General features: G+C 38.5%; 1 protein-coding gene across 10 annotated transcripts in view; it reads left to right on the top strand.

Annotated features, from left to right (window-relative positions):
• Positions 1-16,193, top strand: part of ZBTB20 (zinc finger and BTB domain containing 20) — a 799,945-nt gene that overhangs the window by 659,388 nt on the left and 124,364 nt on the right. Inside the window, exon 1 of one of the 10 annotated variants that reach the window (XM_082394695.1) lies at positions 6,412-6,570. The exons of the other annotated variants lie outside the window; for them this stretch is intronic. The gene's annotated coding sequence lies outside the window, so the exon portion shown is untranslated. Of the gene's footprint in view, positions 1-6,411; positions 6,571-16,193 lie in introns of those variants that run through there. 10 annotated transcript variants of the gene reach the window in all.

Raw genomic sequence — 16,193 nt, 5'->3', positions numbered from 1 at the left:
TTCCCCTTTCTATTTTAGTAGCTCGTTTCAATTGAAATATATAGGAAAAGTTGCCTATAGCTAATCTTCCAGGTAGAGAATCTCATCAGTGATTGAAAATGACACTGTAAACTGAAAGATTCAATCTCTTTCACCTACAGTGTGCCTATATTTTAAAAATGAATTATATGAAAGAACCACATCTTTTTACATGGTGATGTATAGCGGACAATATTCACAAAGAGAATTGCAAACTCTGGAAGAGGTCTTTGTAGATCGATCAACTGGCCTTCACTAGGTTGGAATGTGGCACCAGCTATACCTTGCTGAGACTGGGCCTGTACAATGTAATATTTTTCTGCTTTTCTCTGAGAATGAATTAAGCACTTAAATCCCTATCCCTAGAATTCAAAATGAACCCCAAAAAATTTCCACTTAGCTATTTAGACATTTTTAAGAATTAGAGGTCTGTACACTAACTGTATAGGTGGAAGAATCTTATTATTATGAAGACAAGGGTGATTTCCATACCTGTTGGGCCAGAATCTTTAAAGAAAGCTGGAAGTTGTCTGGTATGATGGAAACAGAACTGGTGGGCCACTGGAGCCCTGGGTTCCAATGTCGACAATGCTGTTGCCTTTATGATTTATTAGCCTGAGTCTCTGGCCCTCAGTTTCCTCATCTGCTAGGGCGTTGGAGAGATTGATCTCTGTGGCTTTTCCCGGCTCTGGTATTCTCTGGGTCTGCGAATCGCCTTCAGTGTCTGCCATAGTCTGCCTTGCCAGCTCTGTTTGTCACAAAGATTAATCCATTTTAACTGTACCTTGGAGTGCTCCCGAGAGAGAAGGATGGATGGATTGTTTTGCACCTATTATTGCATCAGAACTTTTGCCTTTTTAGACGCGATCGTGCCGTGCCTAAAATCTGTCTGCCTGTCTGCCCACTGACTTTGTGCTGATCTCTTGCCACGGTTCCTCTTCTTCCAGCATCCATCTCCCTCCAAGATCTAGACTCTGCATCCGACTGTACCTGTCTTGTTCTCTGCAGCATCTGTCTGCTACACTCCTAGACCATCGTTAATAAACTTTCACACATTACACACAGACCCTAATATGCTGGCACCTGCACATAAATATCTACGTTGATAAAACTAGGGTAGAAAACTCCATTTTTTGAAAAGACCTCTATCTAGTACCATTTACATTTGCACTTTTTGTTTAGTTGTAAGTTTTAATAGTTCCCCCTTTGAGGATTTGTCAGTAGGAGCAGTATTGCTTATCAGAACACACCAACAGTCTTTTTGTAATATTCGCTTTTCCCCTTTGGTTCAGCCGAGCCTGCTGACAGATCATTCAAATTCAATTGTTTTATGTCTAAGCCGAACAGCTAATTAAAGTAGGGATGATTAACCTGACTGGCAGTGTCGCTCTCCCTCTCGCGCTCTCTCTCTCCCTCTCCCTTTCTCTCTCTCCCTCCCTCCTGTTCCAATCAGTCTTTTTCTCACACTCTCTCTCTCTCCTTCCGTGTCTCTCTCCCTCTGTCTCTCTCCCCCTCTCTCTCTCTCCCTCTCTCTCTCTCTCTCTCCCCCACCTCTTCCTCTCGGTCTCTCCCTCCCTCGGTTGGTCTCTCTCTCTCTCTCTCTCTCTCTCTCTCTCTGTCTCTTGCTCTACTGTTTTTTTTTTTCCTCTCTCTCTCTCCTAAACGTGGTCTGCTTGCTGATGGCAGAATGGCACTCGGAGATTTGTGCATTGTGTCTGGTTTCCTACGGGCAGGCTGACCCAGTGCCTCCAGGGACTTATCAATAGACCACTCAGAAGAGACACAGACAGGAGAGAGGAGGAGGGGTGGGGGGAGAGAGAGAGAATCAATATCAAGAATAGAAGGAGCTCCGAAGCCATTTTTTTTTTAAAGAAGTATCGGGACTTGGGAGAGGGTGACAAAGAAGGTTTTTCAAAGAGGCAGTGGAGGAGGTTCTAATAAATTTGGAAGGAAACAGTTCCCTGTCTTGGGAAAAGGAGAACTCCTGACTGATTAGCATTCACACCAGGTATGAGATGTTCGCTACCCCTTATCACTGTGTCGCAACCGAGATGGAAAAGCCTTTTTTTTTTTTTTTTAAGAGACCTAGGGAGCATGTATTTCGCTGTGTTTGTTGTTGGGGGGTAAGGGGGTGGCGTGAGATCTGTGGGCATTTGTGTATGGGAGCAGAAAGAATGGAAGCAGTACAACGGGGGGTGGGAAAGAGTATGGACTATGTTACTGTCTTCCCTGTCTTTGTGCACCCCTGGGGGGTTACCCAAGTTCATTTCTAGCAGGTGGATTTAGACGGGAGTTACTTAACGCTTGACCGCCAGTTTTGAAAAAAAAGAAAAAGAAAAAAAAAAAAACGCTGCTTCCTATGTCTATTAAAGGAAGCTCCAATTTCTCTCTCTCTCTCTCTCTCTTCCTCTCTCTCTCTCTCTTCCTCTCTCTCTCTCTCTCTGCCCCCCCATCTCTCTTCCCCTCTCTCCCTCTCTCTTCTTTTTTTCCTCTTCTAACCAGACAGCGGGAGGGTTCCTGGCTCCCAGCCAGCCCAAAAGCCTCTAAGTGTTTTGCACTTGTTTCAGGGAGTAGCTGCCCGGGGATTTTTCAGCATTTTCACTAGAGAACAAAGAGTTCTTTACAAAGGGAAGGGGTGGGGGGGGGGAGTGAGCTTAATGTCTGATATATGTTTTTCTATTTTTATTAGTTTTTCGCCTAAAAGGAGAGAGACAGGAACAGAACATTCACTCTATAAAGACACAAAGACATTCAAAAGAAATCCAGTTATCTTTTCTCCCCATCACCCCAATATATATACATAAAAAATGAAAAGGAAAAAGACTAATTAAGTTGGATATGTTGCTCTTTTCTCGTCTTTTAATCTTTCTAAATCCAACTGTTCTATGCTCACTCTATGCTATTTTTTTCTACTCACAATAAAAGTTGTTCAGGATTCATCCTCTGCTATCATCTCTTTACCCGTTCTGGGTCCCTAAAATCCTGTGGAGGAGAGAACAAGACTCCACAAAATAATCAATTTAGTGGCAAGGACATCTACTTTTGCCACTTAGGTAAAAAGTTAATTATGGGATTTGGGTTCCCAAAATACCAATGGGGTACATTAGTTCATTCGGTCTCACAAGTTTTTGCATCCGTTTAAAAGGTACCGCTTGTGTCACTTGTCAGTTATTAAGAAAAGGTACTAAGGGAACAGATATTTGTATTTTATTTTTGTTTCTATTTAATGATGTAAATTACAAACCCCCCAGAGAGATTACTGCCCCATCCGTGATATACTAGTTCAAGCGAAATATAGTCTAGACAGAGATTTTTCTACGATTCTGATTGCCACGTAGCTTTGCGTGTTCTCCATTTGATTTTTTGCCTATGCATGTATATTTTCACCATGAATTTGTGTTTGTAGCAAACATTCCAGAATGCTTATCATTTTCAAATTAATGCTCCAACAAAAGAAGAAAGAAATCATGTGAACTGTCTGTGCAAGACGTGTAAACAATTCCACCTTTTACATATGCTGTACATTTATATCTTTATACTGACATCCTTGAATTATAAACTCAAGAAAATGTTTTCTTTCTAAAAGTTCTCCTCCTAATGCATTTATATTTCAATTGTTATTTGGAAATCTCTTTAAGATACTTAATAGACACGACACTGAACAGGGGGAAAATTCACAAGCACCACAAAAATTCTTAAATATACATTATGTACAGTACCTAACTACAGATAACTATTTTACTAAGTGGAAACCAGCTACAACAGTTGTTTCAAGATTCAGAAACTCTTTTCTTCTATTTTTTTTTTTTCATTCACTGAAAGTATAATCTGTTTCTGTCCCTGGGGTGGGAAACTGTAGGGAAAATATATACATTTTTCCATATTTTTAGAATACATTTAAGTAACTGCTTCTTAAGGGTGTAATACATATCAGGGCAGAGAGTGGTGTCTAGTCAATAAGCCCTTCTGGCTGGGAGGTGTGAGCGCCTTATGTTTGAAGTAACTTGATAACAAGGAGTCTTTTCGGGAAACCTTACTGTGTATGTGTTGCCTCAGTAATGACCCACCAGAGAAAAAACAAGAGCTAGGTGGCCAGTGTTTGCACTTGAAGTCGCTGAAAGACATTAGAATTAGGGGAACTTTTGGCGAATCCAAATTTTTCTAGGGTAACTCACTTCTTACCGTTATGTGTTTTCCTCAGGAAAATTCTTATATTGCCTTGAGACTTTTCTGTATTTTTGTAGAGATTTTTAATGCTCTTAAGAGTGCTTAAGGAGAAAAAGATCTTTAAAAAGAAAGTCATCAAAATAAGCGAAAAGAAACTCGGTCTTGAAAAAGTTTTATATTGAAGGCAAGAGCTTTTTTTTCCCCCCCTTTTGGCTTGTTTCTGATTTTTTTTTTCCCTTGAACTCTTTTGTTGCTGTGGGCTGTTGTGTTTGCATTTTTGTTTTTTGTTTTGTTTTTTGCTTGTGCTTTTTTGTTGTTGTTGTTGTTCTATTTTTAATGTGACCAAGGGGGTCTATGAAAGAGACAGAGGGGCTACTGGAAGAGGCTGTTACTGAAAGCTGCACTAGTCCCTCTTGATCCCAACTCAGGCAGCTCCTATGAGCCAGTTGTGCCGCCAGGAGTACAGTGAAAGGTGATAGCTGTCATTCTGGGATTCTTCGTGCATCTGACCTGAGAGTAACACATTCACAGTCGAGGAGAAAAGGGAAAAAAAATAGAGGAGGAGGAAAGAAAAGCTCTTTGAGCTGGAATACACTGGCCCTTTCTTCCTGTAGGCAATCCGCTCCAGTTCTTGGCGACGTGTCCTGCACTATCAGATATCATATGACTTTTTATTTAGATTCCTTTTCGGAGAATGGCCTGTTAGGACTCTGTTTGTTTTCTTTTATTTAATTTCCTTCTCCCCTCACCCGCTAGTTTTGTGTATCTGTGTGTGTGAGAGAGTGTGTGTGTGCGCATGCATATGTGTGTGCAATTTTTATCTTTGTTTTTGTTCTGTTGATCTGATGCTTTCTTTAAGGACAAAGCTTTAATTATTTCAGTGTACTGGTTTAATCATTTGCCAAAAAGAAACCTCATTCTAGACTTTTGGGGGGTCCATTTTTAGACATGTCCATTAACACATGAGGCTGGAAATCCTAAATGCTTGCTGGTCGGCCCTTGGCCCATTCCCTCACCTTAATTTCACCCTCCTCCTCATCAGCATGCACAATAGTGTAAGTTAGGAAACACCTGTGCTGAGTTGAGAGGGAAATAAAAGTAGAAGCAACTTCTTCAAATCTGCACTCCTAGTTTCACTTTAATAAACTTTTTTTTAATCATTGATTTTTTTTTTTTTTTTTTTTTTGGCACCCTCTGCTGAGCTTGAAAGCATCAGAGATACTGAACGATGTGTCTGTGGAGCTTTTGTGAGGCCAGCTGAGCACCCCTGGAAAGTAGAGCAGGGGCTGAAAGTCATTCAGTGACTTAAGAATTAAGTGAGAGATTTAAATAAGATCTGTGAGATCTGTGGGCCGGGCAGGGTTTGGTGATAGATGGTAAAATGGAATACTCAGGGATACTGAAGGAGGAGAAAAAATTTCCAGTCAGGGTAACACAGGCATTCCTGCTGCAATTAGGGCCTTAAAAACTGTATTTAATCCAATTTTTATTTTGTGTAACTCAAAATTTAACTAATAGATACGTGATTACCTTCCTCTCCATGCCTGCTATGTAAAACAGAGGAATTATACTGACATTATTCCTGGGTTTCTCCTAAATTTTTGATGTATTTCTTTTTCAGTTTTCAAGAGTTCAGATTTTAGTTAGCAAAAGAAAAACATAACTTCTCTAGGTATGCAAATAGTTGTCTATGCATTATTCTTATCAACGCATAACCTATCTATACGTAACATAATATATCCTATTTGTATCAGGATTTTTTTTGTATAGTAACAAGCAAGACTGCCTTGAAGGTACAGATGACCATTACATTCTTTAAACTCATAGTTTTAGTTCCTTGTTACTCTCCCCAAAATTATTTTTTACAGACCTTAAATATCTACTGCCTTATCTTAGCCCAAGGTGAATTTTGTTGAAACTTAGAGGGAATTTTATTCCACCTCTTTAAGAGTGTCCAAAAGGAAAGAGGGAACTATTTTTCGTTCAACAAAAATTTTAGAAGCCCTTTTTTTCCCCAGCAGAAAACTCCAAAACAGCTTTGTCTCAGAACGTTAAACTTGGCATGGATCGGAAATGTGAGTTTTGCTTTGTTTGAGGAAATTTGTTTTTGAAACAACAATGTTATAAATATTTTTAAATTGCCTGCTGAGCATGCGCTGTGTCTGACTTTATTCATAGTTTTAAACACACACCAAAGTGCAGTCTTCTGAATGGCCACAGGTAAGGCTGTTGATTTGTAGGATCTTTCTCAGAGCCACCTTCAGTGAGTCTACTCAGTTTTCCAGAAGGGAAAAGGGCGAGAGCTGAGTTTAAACCTGGATTCCCTTCTAAAAACCATAGAGCAAAAGTAGATTCCCCCATTAAGGCTTGCACATTGTACTTAGGGTAAGTACTATTCAACTTTCCTTTCTTATGGGAGTCGCCTGCCTTAACTTTTCGGCTTACTACTAGAAGAGTAAAATAAGAAAAAAATTGGACTCAATGAGGTATTTGACTGAAGTAGAAAATTTGCAGATTTTTAAGGGTATTTATTGTGCATAAATTTGGGGATCCGAGAATTTGCCAGTGAAAAGATAGCAGCTCTGTGCTTACAGAGCAAAGATGTGCTAGTCTGAACATGCCTGATCTCATCTGGAATCGAAAGCTAAATCTAGGTGGGCCTGTAATAATACCAGAAAAAGAACACATGTATCTTTTGTGCAACCTTTTTTTTTTTTTTTTTAAAACCAGACTTCCAAAGGGAATGACAAAGAAGTAGGTTCTCCTCTTGCTGAATAAGTAGTCATACTTTGCTCCAGGAGATATATATTTCCAGTTGTTTTGGGTTGTTTTGTTTCATTTTGTTGCTGTCATCCCTGTGGAAGTATATTCTTTCCTGTCAGTGACTGTTAACACTTTACATTTTTCAGACTGCTTTATCTCCATTAACTCCATTTGATGTTTCCTCACTTGGTTACCTTTTTCAAGTCTGCAATGACCCTCTCAGGCTTTGCAATTCTTATCGATTCTTGCCAGAATATATTTATTCATTAGGTGTTTGTTATAGTTATGGTGGAGATAATCTCATTTTTCAGGCCTTTATAATTATCCAAACAGATATCATTTTGAGGTGAAATTTCTCATAGCTTTTCTTGACTCAGAACTGAACTTGTCTTGCAGAGGCTTGAAGAAAAGCCAACTAGCCGTTTTTTGAGAACTAAATATTCTAAGAAATGCAAATGAAATTTTTTACAAAATACATATTGTGCATCTATGCAATGCTTTTCTAATTTTTTTTTCTTTCTATGATTTAAAGTAGAACTTGAAAATTAAATGTTATTTTAAAAAAAGAAAAAAACCTGCCAGGTTAATGGTGATACTTTAAATGCCCAATTTAAAATAATTCAAAGTTTTTATTTCTATGCAACATATCACCTTTCAATGTCAGTCAGTAATACTTTGTGCAAATATACATATATATATATATACACATACACACACATATAGAGACACAGCTTCACTTTACATTTATATTAATTCTATTTTTACATGAAAGAGGATTAGCCTTAATGCAAACTTTTATTAATTTATTATATTTTATTATTTTCTGTAATTTAAAAATCCAATTAACTATTGCCTCCCTCTGATTATTTAATATATGTATATACTTATTAATGTCTTTTTGTATTCTAATAATTTATCTCAACTTATAAAGTATTTTTATAAGTCTTACATACTCCTGAATTTTATGCAGCTGTATTAACATTCAGGTTTATTCCGATACGATTTGCTTTGTTCCGTATCTGTTACTGTGTTAAACAAGTTTTTTTACTTTCCCAATCTAGAAAGGCTATGGCTATTTTTTCTGTACATTATTTCTATATGTCTTCAGTATTCTGAAGAAGAAAACTTTTTAACCTCATGGTCCCCTGGAAAGCTTTCAAACAAGTAGGAGAAGTAATCTTTACCTTGCTACTCCCATGTCTAGTCTGTTTGCTCTCACTGTACCATGCCCCGCCATCAGCAACCCTGAAAACACAACAGTAATAAACATGATATGATAACTTTTCTGATCATAGAACCAGGAAATACCAAAGAAAATTGTGGCATATGTAGGAAAATGCCAAGTGCTTCTCCAGTAAGATCAGCTGTTTTTGTACTTTTTTTTCTCTCCTGAATTTTGTTTGTGACTTTTTTGGCTTGCTGAAGCATATCCCCATAATCTTATGAAGCCACAGCAAATTCCCAATGCCACAACAACACTGTGCAGCTGGGGAGAGCCCAGAAGAGCTGATCCTGGGTGGCTGCAGACTTCCCGAGCAATGATGTAAGGCGAGAGGAGTAAGTAGGCTACTCTTCCCTTTGCTTCTTACCTGGGCTGCCAACTGGTCAGGTAGAGCAATTTTTTTCTGTTGCTTTCCCTTCAGCTATTTGGGGCTTTTCCTTCAATTACCAATGGATTTCTACCTTTTTCCAGGGATGATTTATCCAGCAAAGCATCCCATTTTTCTTTCATATTGAAACATGGATAGCTTTGGAGATTGGGAAGGGCAAAGGAAAGGGGCTCAGGGTAACTGGGAAATATTCAAAATGGCATCAGACTCAAAGCTGTTTGGGGGTCTGTAACTTTTCCGTTCTCCCCAGAGCCTCTAAGAGGTTGAAAGTAGTGAATGGGATAACTATAGGGTACAAACTGTGATCTAACTGATTCAGTAGATGGAGCTCTTCCCCCTAAGTCTGTATTTAAATTAACGTCCCACTCTGGTTTGTGGGGCTCTCTGTTTCAAGGTGTGTCATACCACACATATAAACTCAAGGGCCTAGATTGCTAAGAAAGCGATTTCCTGACACTTTTCAAAAAAGATGCAGCACTCCGCTTTGAAACACAAAACAGCACAGGGGAGAAGGAAGGATGGGGTGGGAAATGAAGTTTACATATTTAAATTTCTCCCTATGTTTGTTGATATTCTCAAGTGTGAAGTTAACTCCTAACACTATAGACGTGATTATTACTGTAAATGTAGAAAAATGTATGGAACATACAGGATTTGGGCTGTGTTTGTTGCAAATCTTCCAGGCTATCTGAACTGTGCAGATCTCCTCTCATTTGATTCTGCAAAGGAATTTTAATACTGTAATGCAATTGTTTCATCCAATTAGTCTAGAGAACCTGGCTGAAATGTGACAAATTCTGAATTGTGACAGTGCAGAGGAGGGCAAAGCAGCTGTGTTAGGAAGGTGCCTTTATGGAAGCCAAAATATTTTCAGCAATAACTGAAAATAGATCTCCAGTATCTGCTTTAATATGGAAAGAACTACTTGTTTATTTCCGTTTAAATTAATTGAAATGAGTAATTGTCATAAAATTTGCGTCAGTGTTATAGTATTCTCAGTACCAATAGGATAAAGTTCAATCATGTCCTTGCCTGGTACCAGAAGAGAAAATATAGATATTCTGTAGTAAATTATCTTTCTTAGTGGAATGTCTTCTCCCAGATTGGAGATATTACTGAATATCTCTTGTTAAATCTTGATAAGATCATTTGGCCAAAGTAGAACTGGGCTTGGCTTTAGTACCAAAAGAAATAGCATTTTTAAGGGACTTGGATTTCCTTTGCATACCACGTGTCTGAGTCCAATACAGTCCAGAAAAACAGAGAGGATGAGATGAAATTATTCCTAAGCAGCCGCTGTAGGCCAAACACTGAAACAGTGCCAACCTGGACCAATCAGGCCAGCTTCTCAGAAGATGCATGCTTTTGTCGAACACTTACATGAAGAGAAAGAGGGAGGAAGCCCTTGAAATTGCATTCGTATGAATGATTCTTCACTAATTTCAATAAAGTCCATGGCAATAGATGCAATGATTTTTATTTTTTTGTAAAGAAGAAAATGTCAGTTTTCTTGTCCAGCTAAGGATCTCTGAATGCTGTACTCTGACATCTTTTGAACAAAACTATCCTTTTGAATTTAAGCAAGTGAAAAACTTCTCACAGAGAGCAAAGAGTAAAACTGATGGAAACTCAAAATCAATTCCAAACCCATTTCTGGCATGATGAGAATAACATTTGTGCTGTGTTTAAAGCAGTTTAAAACAAGAAAATGATAAAATGATCAATATACTTAAAGCCAAAAATAACCAGGAGAGAACGATCTGTAATCCATTCCTAGACCTGAAACCCTACACTTTTGATTGAACATGAAAATAAACGAATATATCTTTTATAAGGTGGCATTGTAAGCCTTATAATATAAAGAAATGATGAGATGCCAAGCTTTCAACTCTATTTAAGCTATGTTTTCAGAGTTTAGCCAAACAAAAATTTCTAGACTTAAGCTATTGTAGATTTATTTATTTGTACATACCCTGACCATAGAAAGAGCAAAAGTTGAGGAATATATAGAATGCCACAATGGACTACATTGCCACTTCACAGTCTATGTACATTCTTTATTTGAAAAAAAAAAAAAAGGTTAAAGCTACAGCAAAAAGAATATTTTTTTAAATTTATTTATTTTATTTATTTTAATTTTTATTTTTGGCTGTGTTGGGTCTTCGTTGCTGCACACGGGCTTTCTCTAGTTGCAGCGAGCGGGGGCTACTCTTCGTTGTGGTGCACGGGCTTCTTATTGCAGTGGCTTCTCTTGTTGCGGAGCACAAGCTCTAGGCATGTGGGCTTCAGTAGTTGTGGCGCATGGGCTTCAGTAGTTTTGGTGCACGGGCTTCAGTAGTTGTGGCGTGCAGGCTCTAGAGTGCAGGCTTAGTAGTTGTGGCTCACGGGCTCAGTTGCTCCGCGGCATGTGGGATCTTCCCGGACCAGGACTTGAACCCATGTCGCCTGCATTGGCAGGCGGATTCTTAACCACTGCACCACCAGGGAAACCCAAAAAGAATATTTTAGACTATACCTGAAAGTGAATTAGTCACTGTGGAACAGACTTGAATATTTCTTTAAAAATACCTTGACTCTTGACTAATTTATTAAATTCAACACACACATAAATATAAATCACACATATTTTATCCTTATTGCTTTACTAGATTGAAAGACTAAGTTGACATCAATACATTTTGAACCTATGGATTCAAGGTCAGTGAAATGCCACTGTCCAAGTTTACAAAAACCTCTCTAGACTTAAGATTTTGCCCCAATGAACGACTTTCTACCAACCTTTCCAGAGTCATTCGACTGGCTAGTTATTTATTGATCAGATAAAATAAAATTGTCCTTCTGGATGAAGAAATCCTGGCTGAAAAATTAAAATGACAACAAATTGCATAAGCACATTTAATTTCGTTGACCTAAGGTGCAGTAGGAATGATGATAATTCTAATGAGCACTGTGACGAATGTAACTACAAAGAAGCATGTGTGATTACATCAGGAAGAGTGACCTCAGTGGGCAAGGTCAGAAGGGTGAGACACAGGAGCCATGACAGAGTGGAGGTTAATGATGAAAGTTATTGGAGATGCTTAAAGCTCGTAGCTGGCTGCAAAACTAACAGATACCAAAAAAAAAAGAGTCCATGAATTTTAAAAGTAGATAGAAAGGCAATACTTTTCCTTATAGGATATAATCAAGTGTAGAATTCACTTTTGCAGAGAATTACAACAACCTCCTAAGCTTTGGCTGTCCAGTGTGGTAATAGTTGTAAAGAGCTGTTATGTTCATCTGCTTAAAGATTCATATAAGTGTAATTGTTATAGCAACTTGTTATGCTATTGTTTGAAGTTGAAAAGCTCTGCTTTAAGTGTCGACAAAGCAAATGTCAGCATCACAGAATCATAATCATGGCATCTTAGAGCTTGAAGGAGCCTTAGATATCTCAATAAGGGTGAGTGGGTTACCAAACTCTCCAGAAAGGAATACTGAATATCTGGTGCAGGACCATGTAGAATTTTTAACAATATGTATTTTATATATTGTGACTTACATTTGGAAAACACTATTTAATATAAAAGCTTAAAAAACAGAGAAACTAAAGCTCCACAAATTCATCTTGACTAGTGGTGCTATACACTGGATTCTGTGAACCAGGGGTTCTAAATAGAGAAGAGTGGAAATTTTTCAGTAAAGCACAAAATTTTATTTTCACCAAAGGGACAGGATGTTTAACAGAAGAAGAAATGCTATTTGGGCTTACACCATGCTAATAGGAAAATGTAAATGGAAAAGTGATAAAACTTTCTCAAGATGAGAAAGGCAAATTGTACGAGATCTCAAGTTTTCTAGCTTCTACTCTACACCACAAGCCTGACCCCTAAAACAAATTTTATAAAAATAAAAAGTGGATGATATTCCAGAAGTAATTGAGGAAGAAAGCAAAGTAACCAGGCCCTTAGCGTTCCTATTTCTATACCAATAACCCTACCTTACATGGGGTAGGGGGCAAATATGTGTGGTAAGGATAAGGCATTCTGGGGAATGAAAGAAAACGCACCCACATTGGCACTCCGTGGACACTCTCTGCTGTTAACGTTGCTTCCCTCATGCAACCCTCATATCCCCTCCAAGGTAACCTTGTATCTCATTTCTCTTCTTCCCGCTATCCCCACCAAAAGAAAAAGAAAAAGAAGGAAAGAAAAAAGAAAAGAAAAAAATTTTTTGAGAAATTGTAGTCAGAAAATCCTTTAGAAAGAAGTCCTTCTCCTTAAAAATCTTCCTGTACAAATCAATGTATCTAACTGTTGTATCAAAATGTGAGTTCTAATCAGAGGGTACTGAGTTAATAAGTTTAAACACATTTGAACTGGGCTCCTCCTTGTCTCCTAAGCGCACACTACATTTCCACACCCCTGTTCTTTTCACCTGGTGCTCCCAAGTAGAGACAAATTCTGCCTTCTCTATTTCTACAATACTCTATCTTTTAATGGCTTTTGTCATATTTTCTCTTATAGATTAGCCATTTGTATGTTTATTTGTAATGTAAGGAACAGGTCTGTGTAATCTGAAGCAATGCCCTTAATTTCACTGGGCCTCAATTTCCACATCTATAAGTAGGAAAATGATAACTACCTTGCTGGGATATTGTAAGAATTCCTGAAATGGAGTATGTAGGGTGCTTAGTACCATGACTAGTGCATGATCATTGCTCAGTATCATTGTTGTTGTTACTACTACTACTAATATTAATATTCCCTTTCCCCTAGTTCTTCCCCAACAGTATTCTTTTCGAGCTCATAGATTGATCTTATTGAGTTCAAAATCTCTTCAAGCAACAAACACAATGACTTTTACATAATAGGAGCTGAATAAAAATATATTGAATCTTTTTGTGCAAGTCCATAGGCCCCATTACTTCCTTACAAAGATCCTTCAGTTCTTTCCTGGAAGTTTAGGATAGTCAGCCCTGGCCAACCTATGGACGCCATAAACGATATCAGTATTGCTCACTGTAGACTGTCGGTGCCGCCTTCCCTTTCAGGTTCCACACAGGCCCCCCAGTCACATAGGATTGCTCTCTGCAGCATCCCCAGAAGTGTCAGCTTATAGTTCTGGTTCCTGTGATTAATGAGCTGGTTATACCTCTGTCTGCAGCCTGAACTAGAAACTTTCACTTGGAGAGCAGGTCAAGATATCGAATTTAATTTTAGTTGCATCTGTTATAAGCCAGTTGTGTATTCGTTACATTTATAAATTCCCTCTCCAGCCATATATTTTCATGGCTGTTGAGAGCTCCTGAATCTGTGTTGAATGTCCTTAGATTTTACTTTGGGGACCAGAAAATGAGGCAGTGAGACATTTTTGAGAGCTAGCTATCATCTTTGGCATTTCTTTCTTTTAGTGTCTAAGCTGGTCTGTTTGAAGAAGGGGGCAAGTATATAATTTTTTATCTAACTTGAATGTGGTATGGTAATTCTGTATCAGTGAGGTCTAGGGTCAATGCAGTTCATCTACACATTTCTGTTTTCCTGGCATGCAACCCCATTCTGTGGAAATGAGAAACTTCTAAAAACTGGAAATGATAAAAGAACTTGAGGCATGTCAGGGTAGAGATATAGCATTAAATACTTCAAGTCAGCTGTAGGCGGGATGGCATACAAGGTGGACTCGAGGTATATATGGGTCTTACTGGTTCTTCAGGGTTACAGTGAATAGTGAGAAAATAAAAGCGGGCAAATCACATGGCCATAGCTGAGGAGAAGCTGACCGTAGGGTGTGCTTAAATCAGGAAGTATGCTGCATCTTAATCAGCCAGAAGTTCCATTTATTTGAAAGCGAGCTGGTATTTGTGAGGGGAACAAGGTCACATTTAGTAGAACTGGTAATTCAATAAAGGGTTCTGACTTTGCCAGAGTAATAGTGTTGGCATCAAGAGAAGAAAGTTTTGCAGATTTCTCTGTGTGCACTTGCCATTACTGGTGTTCCTGGTGGGTGGCTGAATCATCCTGATGGCATTCAACAGGAACCAGCTGCTGAGAATATTAAAATGCAAGCATTTATTCCTCTAGAGAGACAGTAGCATCTGCAAAGTTTCCCTATCTTGATAGTACAGATAATCCCAGGGAGCATACTCTAGTAGTTTTAACTCTCTATTCATTTATACATTTTCTTTTATCATTATCGTCAGTATCTCAAGTTCTAACAGGAGAGAAGAATGCCGGAATCCACACCAGGTTGTAGAGACAGATAGGAAGCACTTAGCCAAGGACATGGGATTGCCTCTTGCGCTTTACCTTGAATTCTGATTCTCAAGAGGAGAAACTGGCATTTTTCTCCCTTGGCTTGCCTTCACAGCAAAGGGCCACCATATTTTAGTCTTCAGAGCTCCACCACCAGCAGGAAGAGAAGGCCTTGAACTTCCTCACCCTCAATACAGACTTCTTTGGAGCTTTCCTTTTTACTTGTAAAACTTGTGAATTTGTTGCTTTCCTTGTGTGATTTGTTGTTGTCTTGTTTTCTTGAGCTAGCATCAACAGTTGGGGGAAAGGGAGGTACAGAAAGGAGGTTTGGACTCTGTAATCTACTAGGTCTTTTCCATCTCTAATATTTATGAATAATGTATTGAACTGATGGAAAAAATGTTGAATATGTTCGTTATGGCTTATATTCACCGGTGTGTTGCCTAGAATATAAACGAGCAAAGCAGTTGCAGCATAACTAGTTCCTTACAATAAAGGTGCTGGTACGACAGAGCTCTGTATCCTTTCCTATTCTACTGTGTGTCGTCCCCAGACACACACTCTACGTGTCTGAGTGACAACTGCAGACTGGGTACCGGCTGGGACGACAGCCAGCCCAAGTTCTGTATGGAACCGGCACGTTCCTCGTAGAGTCTGGGTGCTAAACAGCAGCAGCTTTCTTGAAGGTCCTGACTGAGCAGTCTTCTTTAAGAGAAAGAAATCACTGAAGCCAGTTTCACATCACAGATGCTGCTCAGGTGCTGTTATGCTGCAGGGGTTACAGTTCTTATCATCAGGAAAGAAACTTATTTTGTCCCTTCAGTTAAAAAAAATCGGTATGGATAACTAATTTCTTGGCAACATTAGGTTCTAATATAAAGGAGTAAGAGTGGCAGATATTTCAGAATTAACTGTTACTTATCTTCAAAATTTATTATGTTTTTCTCTACCGGTTTTCTTTCACAATTGTGTTTTGTTTAGGACATATTAAAATAAAATTGTATTTCCTAAGTATTTACCAGATAACATTGGGAAATAATAGCATGACAAGAGGCAAGAAATCTAGGATTTTTTTGTATTCACACAAATAATTAACAAAATAGATAGTAAAGAATTAAAACAATACCAAAATAGTCTTTCCTTGGCCAAATTACAGGCCAATTTTTTTAATCAAGTATAGCACTGTGAGCATGATGCAAATATGTACCAAAATAGAGAAGGACTATCTAAGGTCAAGAACTTAGAGGGTGTAGCCCTAATGTAGAGTAGAGGGCACTTCCAAGATGCAGCAGTTCACAGAAAGGTGCAACAGAAATGTTTGGCCTATGTCTGAGATCCCAGGAGAACAGCAGGGAATTGACAAGTGAGTTCTGCCTCATAGAAGCCTTTGCTTCTTGTTGGGCTC

Source organism: Balaenoptera borealis, assembly GCF_965194805.1.
Source record: "Balaenoptera borealis genome assembly, chromosome: 5".
Taxonomy (NCBI): Eukaryota; Metazoa; Chordata; class Mammalia; order Artiodactyla; family Balaenopteridae; genus Balaenoptera; species Balaenoptera borealis.
Note: the sequence above shows the minus strand (reverse complement) of the source record. Positions and strands in the feature narration are given on the sequence as shown.